Here is a 14,640-nt window from a genome sequence, read left to right as displayed (position 1 = left end):
TTTAAAAAAGATAAAAGTGTCATCTATATTGCAATGATTACTGAGATTTATTTTGATTCATCAGCTTGATCCTACAACTGAAATATCATCCTGCCATTTGATTGTAGAGATCCATCAATCAATGTCGGATGAGTGATAACAATCATTTTGGATGCATTATTTGGTTCATATTGCTTAATATTTTTACCCTCTTGCATGCTAAATTTCGTGTTTATATTTTGATTATGAGTAGGAATCTATTTTAGGCTTTATTGTAATTTTTCTACATTTATAATATTGATTTTCACAATTTGAATATAGTTTGTAGGGAATTAAAGATGGGCATGGAATTCTAGCACAAGGCTAGGGTTAAAGTTTTAAAGAGAGCTTGGTTCATCCTGTCCAATTCATTGAGATGATTCACATCATTAGAGGTTGGTTCAACAATGAAGAGCCGGTTCACTTGAGGAAGCAGATCCGGTTCATCATACAAGAAAAAGAGGCAGCCCCCTTCCTCCTCGCAGATCTAATCTTCTCCCAAAGCCAAGCACCTAACGCCACTTCCTTCTTCCTCTCCCTCACCACCAAAGGCCGACAGTCCACCTCCACCTCACCACCATCAACCGGTCATCTCTCCTCTTCGGGTTAGAAGAGGAGAGCCTCTTCTCCACTTCATCACCACCATCCGGCTACCTCCTCTTCGGGTTAGAAGAGGAGGAACCGGCAGCCACCTTCGGAGAGCTCCATTTCCATCCACCGCATCCACAAGAACTTCCTCCTTCAGGCGATTCCGGGTACCAGCCCTTGTTGGTTCGATTCCTAGTGTTGGGTTGTCTCTTTTTTCATGTCAATGCTTGTATTCAATTTGATCTCCCATATTAGTTTGCCCGTACTTTGGTTAATTTTATTCATGCACACAACATGTTTGCTTAATTGTCACTTACATTTTGTTTACTCTTGTTAATGCACTCCACTTGTTTAATTCGTGCTTGTTTTGTTAATGTTCGTTCTTGTCTTTATTCGGATGCAATTAGGTTAGATTAGTCTAGGTTTCATTAATTCTTTACTTTATGTTGCTTTTAATTCTCTTGCAAGTATAGTTTAGTTAGGTTACAAGTCATCTTTATGGTACACTAGCGTAGAAGGGTTCAGTACTTAATTGTATTTGATACACCCGTAGTATGACATATGAGTACTTATCAAATTTAACGCTATTGTTGGGGAATTGTAGCGGTGTTTAATAACTTAGGATTGTTTTTCTATTTCTTTATAAAAAAGATCCAAAAATTGTTCAGGGCTTAATTCTATTGTATCCATGTGTTTTATCTTTTAAGATTCCTATGTCTGGTGATTTTGTTTTGTTTTAGTATTTTAGGTGAGACTGGGATATTATTTCAGCAACCATAGATTCATATTTTTAGCAATTTGGAGGCATTAATCAGGCTTATATTCGGGTACGGGGCAACAGAGTGTATAGACAGTACGTTAGGAACCAATCTCAACCAATGCTACCAGTGCTAGAAATGAGTGCATGTCATATGTGTGGTAGTCCAATCCATTCAATTTATCAATGCCCCATCATGTACTCAAAAGCAAATACTTTTCCTAGTGAGCCTTAGTGTTACTAACATCAATATTAGGACATGTATGATCCAGCTGCTAGCACTCATATTCATGGTTGGGGAGATTCAACTCAATACTATCAACCCCAACAAATTTCTGAGCAGTATCAGACTACACAACAACAAGCTATTGAGCACCCTTAGTGTTACAATTCGAATTGGATGAACCATCAAAATTTCATACAGGGAACGAGCGACAACAATTGGATCAATCTTTTCCAACATATCAGAGTCCATTGGGATTCCAGGATGACTCAATGCTTACCAAACCTTAGACATTCTAGCAGATCAAAACAGTTCCGTAACATTTCAAGAGTTCAGTGAAGAAGTTCATGCCCCAGTCAACTAAAATTGCAAGATCTTGAGAAGGTTGTCCAACAAATGATATTGTAAATGCAGCAACAAACATTGCAAATGCAGCAATAAACATTGTAAATGCAGCAACAACATGAAGACTATATGCTCCAGTCCCAGCAACGAGCTGAGGAATTAAGTCCGAAACTGCAAATACAATTAGATCAACTTAATCATCTATCAGCTAGTGATAAGCACAATAGTCCAGTCAGTTTCTCTCAGAGAATCTTCCTGGTGGTATCGACGTACTCAAGGAAATGAATTATAGAGCTAGTGATTATATTGTCCCTGATTTTGCAGCTTTACAGGACTCCATTTTTGTGTCTGGTGATAATGAAGTTATAGCTGATGCTAATTTTGTTGTTGATGATGAGGCATGCAAAGATGAAGTTGTTGATGTTGTAATTTTTTAATGAGGTTGTAGATGCTGTATATATTGATGAAGACTATGTTGCATGCCAAATTCTGGATGAAGATAGTGTTGTTGCTGATGTTGAATATTCTGATGTGTGCAAAACCCAAGATGAAAAGATAGTTACAGGAGCTATTGTGGATGGAATTCTAAATAAAGTTGCTGATGTTTTAGATATTGGTGATAATTCTGGTGAGTTGTCTACCGTTCCTGCTTGTGATATTATTGTGGATGGAAGTGCAAAGTTTTGTGTAGTAGAACCACTAGATATTTTGAGGCAGCACGAAGAGGTCATTGAATGGACACTCGCACCTGAGGTTGAGAACAAATTTGATGAGTCAATTTCTATAGGAGTGGTGGATAGTTGGAGGTCCCGGACTGGACACTCCCATTTATATTGACACCTCCAAAATTTATGTTGAAAAAAACCTCGATTTCCCATGTAATAATCCAGCCCCCAAATTGGATATTACGAATAAATCGCCTCTGACCGCCAAAGAGAACCTTCGAGGAGACAAAGATGGAGGGAGCGATGCTTACCTCTATTCTTATCATTCCACTTCCCAGAATGGATGCTACATTGAACTGCCTCCAACCACTTGGAGGAACTTTCGAAAAGGTGATAATGGTGGGAGCTGAACTTGACGACATTGATGACATGAAGAAGGCGCTTTCCTCCATTTGAACCACCCCATTGCCGGTATGGATTGTACTTCTTTGCAACCGTTAGGAATAAACGAGAATCCGTTCTTTGCTTTTTTTTACTGCGCACTTTTCTTTACTTTGACACTTTGCTTTCATATTTTTCTTTCATACTTTGCACTTTGCTTGGTCTTTATGGGACTTGGTTTTGAATAAATTCTCCATGTGAGTTTCTTAGTAACATTTTTTCAGAATCGTAAAAGTTCTTTAAATTTGTCCGTCAAATTTAGGTCATTTGACATGATTGGATGCTTCACTTGCATGCTTTGTAGTGATGAAATCTATTTTGATTAATTGAGTTTGATTGTCTAATTATCTAGAGAGGACTATCATATGCCTATTTTCTATTTTCTTTTCTTGTGTGATATCCACTCATGACAATTGAACTCTAGAACTTGCTTTGATCTTTTTAAAATCACAATAGCATATGTGTGCATGAATACAATGAAGGATATTTCTTTGCCCATTCTTTGATTTCTTATCCTTTTAAATTCTAGTTGAATAACCCAACAAATTCATCTTCCACCATATTTGCCTTGCCATATTTTTATTGGGAGTTTGGAGGAATTCTTAATGAGTTAGATCGCCAAGATGGACATAAGTTTAAGTGTGGGGGTGAATTGCATATGCTTGAGGTTCTTGGAGGTTCCTTATTACAAATGGATTGGAATTATGAAATTGTGGAATCAAGTCAAGGGTTGTATTGTTGAATGTTAAATGATGTTGGAATTTTAGCCATCAATAGTTTTTGAGGCAGAATTTTCATTGAGATTTCTTATTTCAGTTTGATTGAGGTTCCTGGAGTTTGGAAGTTTTGAGCAGAATTTACGCACTTGGAGAAGGAATTACTTTGGTTGATTTGTGGAATTCTACATCAGTTTTATAGAGATACTCAAAGTGCTGTAATTTTCAGAATCTTTCCAAATCTGTGTAACATGTTTGTTGGTGTTCAGAGTATCAAATAGAAATTGGTTTGTGCCAAGCTTATTTATGGAATTCCTGGTTAGAGTCTCAGATGAGTTAAGTGCCTAATTTGCAATGTCATTTGATGTTTTATCTTCTCCATGAAGCCCACTCTTAATTGACCCAAGAGCCTTAGAAAAAGGAGTTGATACAAATGCTGAATTGTTATTGCTAGGTTACATAAACTTGATTTGGCTTGAGTGCTAAAATGGCTGCAGCTTTGTGGAATCTGCAGAAAAGAGACCTGAAATTGATGTGTCAACTATCATAAGTTGCATGCCAAGTTTTTGCTGCAATTCTCTGATCGGTAAGAAACTGAAATAAAGCTCTTGTTTAGCCAGTAACAAGTGGTACTCTTCTTGTCCCAAGTCTCCAGTGATTCAGTTCTGAACAATTCCCTTAAACAATTAACAGATAAAGATGAAAAAAATCAGAATTCAGAGTACAGATTCAATTCTGGTTTTCCTTAGCCTGAGTTCTGAAATTGACCTTGAATTCATTTATTACAGAGATCAACTCCATATTAGAGTTTTCACAGCTGATGTTGGTGGGGATGTGGAACTCCTTAAGAAAACATCAAAGTGTTTTAGTTAAAAAAAAAAAAAACAGTGAAACCAGGAACTGATAGGTGCAGAATGGTTGGAAGCTCAGTGCCAGCAGCTACTGAGCAGCTGAATCAAATTGAGTTGTTTTCCATTCTTTTGCAAGAGCACAACCAGGAGGGCTGAAAAAAACGAACTGTTTCAATAGAACATGATACAACAGAAATTTGTGCCAATCTTTTCATACTGTTTTTGTCCAGAATACAAACTGAATTCCAGCCCTATCAATTCAATGTTAAATGAGATTTCCTTCCAAGGTAAACCTTTCATGACTCAGGCCAAGATTTCCTTGAATTATGAATTCTGAAACTAGAGTTTAAAAACCAGAATTTCAGAGATGAACTTCATTTTTGGAGTTTTAGGCATGATTTTTGAATAGATGTATTCAATCTTAAAGGCTTCCTAGCTGCTGTGGGTACATCACTACAATTCTGAAGAATAGGATCAGTGAACATGTAGTGCCAGGAAACAAGAAATTGGAAACTGCTGTAATGAGAAGTAATTTGTTGCAGATCAGATGAAGATTAGCAGTTTCAGTTTGGAAATGAGTTGGAATTTGTTCAATCATCTCTTGCTATTAAGTCTTAAAAACCCCATTAAGTTGAATCCTAGTTTTAATTTCCTACAAGCTTGAGCCTGATCTATGGAATTGAGTTTGGAACTGATCTATGGAATATAGCAATGCAGAAATCCTACAAGCTTGAGCCTGAAACTAATTTATGAAGATCCTGGAACGTGTGGAAGCTCAACTTAGTGAGGTATGCTGGGTGCTCATGTTTTCTTTGAGTCTGAAAGTGATCTTGAAGATTTGAATTTCTAGTCCAACTTCTCTAATTCAAGCTGTGGTCAGAAGCTAAATAATGTACTGGTTTTGATATTGGATTCAAATGTTTGAGCTTTGCATTATAGTGTCACTTACGCATACAGTAGCTCTAATCCAATCTGCAGTTCGCCAACCTCAATTAAAGCTGAATGAATCTGATACTCATTTGAAATTGCTGGAATTGATGGGATTTCAAGGAAATGGGGTAGTTTAACAGTCGAAAGAATATCTGAGTTTCTGTAGTTGGCTTTAATGCAAATGCTTTTGAGTAATCCATGTGTCAATTTGGAAGCCTATTTTCAAATTTTTGGAGAAACAAATGTCATGAATTCTTTAGGCATAGGGTGAAGTTGATGCAACGTAGCAATTGGAAGAGAAAATTAGCACACTTCAATTACAATTTTGAAAGCGGAAAGATTTCAAGAATCTAGGAATACTCAACACATCAAGTTGAGAAGATTTTGAGAGATGAAAGTGTCTTGTTTGGAGGAGGATTGTGTTAGGTTGTCTGCCAACGTTAAAACAATGATAAATATTTAATGAATGAATCCATTAAACTATTGTACTAATGCTATGTTCTTCGAAAGGAATGCGTTGTAGGACCCGACTGTAATGTTTCGGCAAGGATTGTTATATCTCCAAAACTCGAGTATAGTACTAAATATGTAAGAGTTCACGTTACATGGTCTGACTGTAACATATCGGCAAGAACTATTACATCTCCACGAGAACTTGGGTGTAATGTTAAATAGGTAAGAGTTCTTACATCATAGGTTGGATAATAACAAATATGATAGGAAAATTAATAATCTAGGATTTAGAACATGGAATATAAAAACTCTCACTGGTAAATCAATGGAGGTAGTAGATATAATGATTAGGAGAAGAATTAATATTTTGTGTATACAAGAGATAAAATGAGTAGGCGAGCAAAGACGATAGAGAATTCAAATTTTAAGTTATGGTACATTGGAAAGATTAAAGCAAGAAATGGAGCAAGTATTATTGTAAATAGTTCGTTAAAGGATAAGGTTGTAAGAGTAGTTAGAAAAGGGGATAGAATTTTAGCCCTTAAGATAATAGTGGTGAAAGAAACTATGAATATAATGTTGGTGCAGGGTGCACCAAAATTGAACCTAAGTTTTGATATTATCAAAAATTCAAGTTAAATCTTGTTGTGATAAATCAACTAAGTGTATAAGATGTTTACTTAACCGGGAAAGCCCTAGTCGCGATTAGATAGAAAAGTCTTAGCAGATCATGGAAGTTAGGTAGGAAGCCCAGGTGGGTCAAGGATTTGCCATCTAATAGTTGGAAAAAATGATAATCCTAGTTAGCTTCATTGACTATCCCTGGGGATGGCCAGCTCGGCCCGACACCTGACAATTGAAGTCGATAGGTCTGGAGGACCTGATATTGAGAGGAAGCTCTAGTGAGCCGATCCGATGCTAAGTCAAAGTCCAAACAAGTCTCGAAGACTCAAGGTTTAGTAGGTAGGTTGAGATAATCAACTGGAGTGGAGTGATTCTGAGAAGGAACAAACCCTACGTCGCTGATCCAATTGAAAAAATGATCATGTTTCCAAGTTGAGATCAAGACAGATATTACTATCTTTTCCTATTCATGTATTACTACTGTGCTAAGTTTGTATTGCAGGGATATTTTATACTACAATGCAAACTAACTCTATTTTGCTGAATCTAGGTGGATCGGTCTATCGAATAGGAGGATCAGTAGATCGAGTCAAGCTGACACGACACACAATGATCAAATCCAAGGATTGGTCGATCGAATCCATTTTGGTATTCAAGGGGATCGGTCGATCAAATCCAAGGATTGGTCGATCAAATCCATTTTGGTAAATAACCTGGAAGATCAAAATCTTGACAAACTTAGAATTCAAGTAGATCGATTGACAGAACCCATGGATCGGTCGACCGAACATTAAATAACATTGATGTCGAAGCAGATTCGGATCGCAACGAAGAAGACGGACCGAGCAAGGTGATCGATCGATTGAACAATTAATGCCCTTAATTACACAAAGATCAGATTTCGTCACCATAGGAAAGCGTAGTATCCAGTCGATCAATAGGGGGTTCAGTCGATTGAACAAATTAGTCGACCGAAGGGTTTTTTAGTCGACCTATTAACACTTATAAAAGCAAGCCTCGAGCACCAAGCCGAAGTAACTTTCTGCATTCCATTGTTCTACTATGTTACTGCTCATGTTACTTATGATTTTCCACTTAGCGTGTAAGCTACATCAGCAAGAAGCTTCGACGATCTTCGTTGTTGTATTATTGATATTTTTATTTAGTTTGCATTCTTTTGTATTAACTTCTCTAAATGCATTACCTCTTTTCTGAAGTTTTCGGAAGGAGAAATTTTAGTGAATTACCTAACGGTGTAATTAAGGATCGCGGGTCTTAGAGTAGGAGTCGTCACACGCTTCGAACTAAGTAACCAAATGAGTCTACTAGTTTTGTTTCATTGCTGCTATTTTGATATTTCAAATTGAAAAGAAAAGTTTTAAAACAAACGATATTCACTGCCCCCTTTATTGTTTCCTATCGATCCTTCACATAATTAGCATATATGCACCGTAAATAGGATATAGATGAAACTACCAAATCAAGGTTTTAGAATGATTTAGATAAAATATTACAAAACATTTTGTCAAATGAAATGATTTTAATAGAAAGGGATCTACAAAGACATGTAGAAGTGAAACTTGAGGAATATGAAAGGGTACATGAGAGTTATGAGTTTGAAATGAGGAAGAGAAAATTATATTAGATTTTGCAATAGCATATGACCTTATATTAGTTAATACATTTTTTTAAGAAAAGATAAGAACACTTGTCACGTTTAAAAGTGAAAATAATAAATCGTAAATTGACTTTCTTATGGTTAGGAAGGATAGAAAAATTTGTAAAGATTACATTAGTGGAGAAATCTTAACTACCCAATATAGATTAGTAGTCATGGATATACGCCTTAAAACTAATATCAATAGAAAAAAATATATATGACTCCTAGAATTAAGTGGTGAAAGTTAAAAGATGAGAAGTAAAATATATTTAAGGAGAAGGTAAGAGTACAAACATTAGATGAAATATATGGTGATTTTAATACGACATGGAATAATATGGTATCAAAGTAGTAGCTATTAGTGTACTCGGCGAGTTTAAGGGACATGCACCATTGAGTAAAAAATTTTGATCGTGAAATGAGAAAGTACAAGAGAAAGTGAAGGAAAAACGAATAGCTTATAAAGAATTATATATTTGTAAGAACAAAGAAAATTTAAAAAATATATAATAGCCAAGAAAAAAAGCTAATAAAGTAGTGAATGAATCAAAAAATGAAACTGTTGAACGATTATATTAAAAATTAGATACAAAAGAAGGGTAAAAAGACATTTATAGAATAACTAAAGTGAGAGAAAAGAAGACAAGATATCTTATCTAAATAAAATATATTAAAGATAAATATAATAGGGTACCAGTAAACGATGGATAAATAAAAGAGTGGTGGAAGAGGTATTTTCATCAACTTTTTAATAAAAGTTTAGATGATCAACTTAAGTTAGGTAATTTAAGCAGGTAAAATGAGGATAAAAATTTAAATTTTTTATCATAGAATTTCAACTTTAGAAGTAGAACAAACTTTAAATGTGATGCATAATGGAAAAGCCATTGGACCAGATGATATTCCGATAGAGGTATGGAAGTGCCTAGGGAAACAAGATATTACATGACTTACAAAATTATTTAACATTATATTGAAAACAAAAAAAATATTTGATTAATGGAGGATAAGTATTTTAGTTCTCTTATATAAGAATAAGGGAGACATACAAAATTATGCAAACTATAGGGGTATTAAATTAATTAGTCATATCATAAAATTTTGGAAAAAAGTAATAGAAAAAAAGATTAAGGAGGCCAAAGTGATTGAAAATCAATTTGGGTTCATACTTGGAAGGTCGACAAAGTTATACATCTTTTTAGACAATTAATTGAAAAATATCGAGAGCAAAAATAAGATTTACACATTGTTGGATCGAATAGTTCGCTAGAGGGGGGGGGGGGGGGGAATAACGATTAAAAAATATCATAAAAACTCGAGTTGAGTGCACAACGGAAGAATAGAGTAAACAATACTAACAAGAGTCGTTTTTTACTTGGTTCGGAGCCTATGTCTACTCCTATTTTAAGGTCTGCACTCGTCGAGTGCTTTCGTTGGGCAATCCACTAGCAATTCGTAAAATATTACAAAAGTAAAGTACAGAACTACTTTTAAGAGAAAGAAATACTGACAATAAAAAGGAAAAAGAAAAACAACACTTTGTCGGTCGCAGCGTCGCAGCGTCGCAGGAGCAGAGCAAGTAATGGAAGATCTTGTGTTCAGTTGTTCTTGGCTCTAGGGTTTATCCTCCTTATTAGGATGCTCCGGGTGCCTAGATCCCTTCCGGGGGCCTGGAGTGTGATGTAGCTCGTCCAAACATGAAGCTCCACGTGGTGACACGATGTGGGGATAAACTTTGCATCCCGGGCGCTCGGATCCCTTCCGGGCGCCCGGACCCTTGTTTTCCAGTAATCTCCTTCCTGCAAGAATACGTTAGTCCGAGGCAAATGCAAATCATATATCCTGCAAAACAGAGTGTTACCACAGTTTATAATCAAACAGAATAGTAATTATATTCCGTCTCCTTGAGACCGGAATCTAGTTACGATCTCAACTTAGATTTTCGAAATGGATCTAAGTTGGATCGACGCCCAATGTTCCCTTCCCGGGAACACGTCCTCACAATTACTCCCCTCCAGTGACTTACCTTAAATTACTTGCCAAACGTCCAGTCAGCCCTTCGATCCGTCTGGACTTCGTGTCAGACGTCAAGTCAGCCGTCGACCCGTCTGGGCTTCGTGCCAACTATCAGGTCAGCCCGTCGACCTAGCTGAGCTTTGTGCCAGACATCTGGTCGACCTGTATTGGACTTCTCCTTCACACTTGGTCAAAGTGTTATATCAATATGAAATTAACTTAACCTACTTTGTCATTTATCAAAAATAGAGTTGAACCGTTAGTACTAATCGCACCAATAATCTTTTCTTTTTTGATGCAATGATAACTTGGGTTAAGTTAGTGAAAAATATGCAAGTAAAACAAGAAATTATAAGATTTTTAAGTTAGTCTTATTTTATATTTAGTATTTCGTTGTTTTAACTTTGTTTTAACTAACTTAAAACACCTAATCCTCCCCCTTTGACATTCATAAAAAATAACACAGAACATATATAAAAATAAGTTATTAAAGAAGTAAAAGACAGTGCAATAGAAAATTTGAATTAAGGTCAGATTGACTTGGGGGAGTCTAACATAGAAAAATTTTGAAAATTTTTGCTTTAAAAAATTCTTCAAAATAGCTAAGTTTAGAATGATAATTTAGAAAGATAATTTTGTAAACTTTAGAGTAATTTTAAAGATAAACTTTACAAAATTAACCTGATTTTGCAAAATAAGTTTTGCAAATTTAAAATACTTTTTAAACACAATTTTAAAATTTTTTTATAAAAGCTGTTTTTCAAATATACCATCTTTACAAAAATGTGATTATAAAATTTTGAGGTTAAGTTTGTAACATAAAACTAATCTATAGTAATTTTCAAGTAATTTTACAAACTCTGATTTTCAAAGTTAGCAAAATCTATTTTTCAATTTTCAAAATTGAGTTTGTAAAATTCAATTTTCAAAGCCTTAATTTTTAAAATATAATTTTCAAAATTAGATTTATCAAATTAGATTTGCAAAAATAAGTCAGTTTTTTTAAAAATAGATTTAAAAATATTTTTAAGGAAATATTTTTCAAAAATTAATTTCAAAATAAGTATGAAAAATAATTAATTCTCTCCTTGAATCTGACATAATTTTAAAATAAAATTTTTGAAAATATTTACCAAAAAAATATTTAAAGTAAGAATTTCAAAAAAAATTGTGGTGGGATTTTAAAAACCAATCTAAGAAATTTAAATAAACTTTAGGAGATAAAAAAAATGATTCTCTCTCTAAATTTGATATTCTCCTGAATTTATTATTTTCCCTTAATTTATCTTTCCCCTTTAAGTTAACACTAAGGTTTGGATTAAACCTCAAAGCTTTAACATATTTTTCTACCTAAGTGTTTAAGGGATTCAGTGTTTGTAACACTTATGTTTATCGAGTATATTATTTAAATAAGTATTTCTATATACTTGATATAATTGTTTGATAAAAATAAAATTATCAAAATTAATCAATAATAAATTATTCTCAGTAATTTGTTATAAACTTTAATAATAGTTTAATTATTATCAATACTTTATTGATTAATTTTTATTTTACTTGACTTATTAAATTTCGTATTAATTGACTTAATATCAATGGATTAAAAATAATAATTATAATTTATATTAACTTAACCTTTAAGTTTTGATTAAGTAACTTAAGTTACGTTTAATTAGGATTAATTAAGTTTAGAATTAATATTAATTTATTAAGGTTCAAGTTGAATCAATTGTTAATTTATGATTTAATTACAGTGAAAATAAGATTTTGACTAACGTTAAAATTAAGATTGATTGAGTTAAATTAAGGATAAGTTTTAGGGTCAGGTCTAATTTAGAGTACAATTAAATTTTAAAATTTTTACTTCAATTATTTATTTATTAATTATTTAATTCAATTTAGAATTTTAAGTTAATCATATGTTGATAATTTTATTAGGATTTAAATTTAGTTTAATTTTAAGTTTACTTGAAATGCTTTTTAAGTAAAAATAATTTTTAAGTTAAAAAGATTTTTTAAAAGATTTTTTAAGTTTAATAAATTTTTAAGTTAATTTAAAAAATAATTTTCGAAGTAAATTTTTAAGTTAATTTTTTTAAAAAATATATATTTTAGTTAATTTTCAAAATAATTTTTAAAATAGATTTTTTTCTTTAAAGGATTTAAACTAATTTTATTTTTAAAAGAATTATTTAAAATAAATCTTAAATAATTTTTAAAAGGATTTGAATTTTTAAAAAGATTTGTAAATAATTTTTTACAAGAATTTTTAAAATTATTTTTAAAAGAATTTTAAAAATAATTTTTAAATAATTTTTAAAATAATTTTTAAATAATTTTTAAAATGATTTTAAAAATAATTTTTAAATAATTTTTAAAATGATTTTTAAAAGGACTTTTAAAATAAATTTTTATAAGAATTTTAAAAAGAATTTTTAAATTATTTTTTAAAAGAATTTTTAAAAGGATTTTTAAATAATTTTCAAATGAATTTTCAAAAATATTTTTAAATGATTTTTAAAAGAATTTTAAAAGGATTTTTAAAATGATTTTAAAAGAATTTTTTAAATAATTTTTAAAGCGATTTTTAAATTGTTTTTAAAAATAATTTTTAAAATAATTTTCAATTAATTTTTAAACTTTAAAATAATTTTCAAAATAGTTTTTATGTTAATATATATATATATATATAATTGATTTTTAAGTTAATTTTTAAAGCATATTTTTATTTTTTTTAGTTTAATTTTAATTTGATTAGATTTAATTTAATTTTAATTAAATTTACTTGAATTTTAGTTAGATTTAATTTAATTATATTTAGTTCGATTTGTTTCGATTCGATTTGGTTTGGTTCGATTCGCTTTGGCTCGATTCGGTTTGAAGTCCTTAGTTATCTCACCGATCTATGTTTTCAATCAGGGAAACTTATAATTTTTGTGAGATGAAGTTATGTTTAATTTTTAGGATTTGGTTTAATTTTGTGTTAGATTCAGGTTTAAATTTGAGCTCAACAAATAGACATTTTTTGGATAAACTTCTGGGCTATGGTGAGTCACTTGGACATCATTAGAGTAACCATGCCTTCGTGGTTTTCTAAATAGTCCTATCCACTGAACTTAATACAAAACCTTGGTCTAACTAATTAGGATCTGTAAAGGGTAGTTTCAGTTAGTTTTCCACTAAGCCAAATGCACTAAGTCGAAGCCATATCTTCTTAGACATGCATAGACAAAACTTTCCTAACGTACTATCAACTAAAACTTCACCAGTACCGTTGGCCAAGTTAAACTATTATCCCTTTTGAACTAGTCCTAATTACCCTGTCGGGTAGGTTGGTTTTGGTTACCCTGTCGGGTAGGTTAATTTTAGAGGTACCAGCTATTCTGGGGCCTCCCTTTGAATTATTGGTCTGTTAAGTTTTAATTCTAGGTTTGTGTCTGTTACTTTTATAATTATATTTAACTTGATGATAATCTGATTTTTGATGGGTTCTAAAATTTTTCGATTTTGATTTTGTTGGTCTAGGTTTGTGTTTAGATTTTTGATTTGGTTTATCAGATTTATATAGTTTATTTTATCTTTAGATATGTAATATTGGTTAATTCCTACTTGCGTGGTTAAGCACGCTTTCGGAACTCAAGTTTTATTTTGTTATTTATGTTGGGTTATTAATGCTTTAAATGTTTTATTTGAACTTGACTTGTAGCTAAGTCCGGTTTTATTGTAGATTACTTTTCTTTTTGACTATTTAAAATTAGATTTAAATTTTTTGATCTTATTGTAAATTTTTCTAACATACTTTTTAATTTATTATTTTATTTTTAGTGTTAAATTTTCTTCCTCAAGTGTTACGTCTTGAGTTGGAATAGAATTTATGATTTGTTTCTTGAGGTTTTGGTTTTCCTCAAAGTGTAATTTATTTTTATTTTCTTTTACTGTTAATTTTTTATTTAAACAAGTAATAATTTTAAAAAATTTCTTATTCAAATTAAAATTTACCTCTTCGGGACCATCGGAAACGAGTACGGACTCGTGGCTCGATTCGGGTTCGGACCCGTCTTCCGATTCGTCCTCCGATTCTTCTTCGCGGGCCATCAACGCGAGGTGACTCTCGTGCTTCTGATCTTCGGCCTCCGATTCTTCTGAGGAAGAGTCGTCCCAGGTTGCTTTGAGAGCCTTCTTCTTGGATGTCTTTGACTTGTTGCTCTTCAATCTCGGGCACTCATTCTTGTAGTGGCCTTTCTTGTTGCACCCGAAGCAAGTCATATTCCTTGGTTCAGATGGGGAGTTGATCTCCTGTAGGTCCTTTTTGCTGAAGCTCTTCTTCCTCCTGGTGAACATCTTCTTTACCAG

General features: G+C 32.5%; 1 long non-coding RNA gene across 2 annotated transcripts; it reads left to right on the top strand.

The window, feature by feature from the left end:
* The first annotated feature begins 422 nt into the window (after positions 1–422).
* Positions 423–6,138, top strand: LOC121996800. 2 transcript variants are annotated; one of them, XR_006116156.1, is made up of 2 exons: positions 423–3,067; positions 3,854–6,138. It is a non-coding gene; the product is annotated as an uncharacterized LOC121996800 (long non-coding RNA). The 2 variants fall into 2 exon arrangements; XR_006116157.1 differs by having other exon boundaries at positions 3,567–6,138.
* Positions 6,139–14,640: the final 8,502 nt, after the last annotated feature.

The sequence above is a fragment of the Zingiber officinale genome, chromosome 6A (genome assembly GCF_018446385.1).
Source record: "Zingiber officinale cultivar Zhangliang chromosome 6A, Zo_v1.1, whole genome shotgun sequence".
NCBI lineage: Eukaryota > Viridiplantae > Streptophyta > Magnoliopsida > Zingiberales > Zingiberaceae > Zingiber > Zingiber officinale.
Note: the sequence above shows the minus strand (reverse complement) of the source record. Positions and strands in the feature narration are given on the sequence as shown.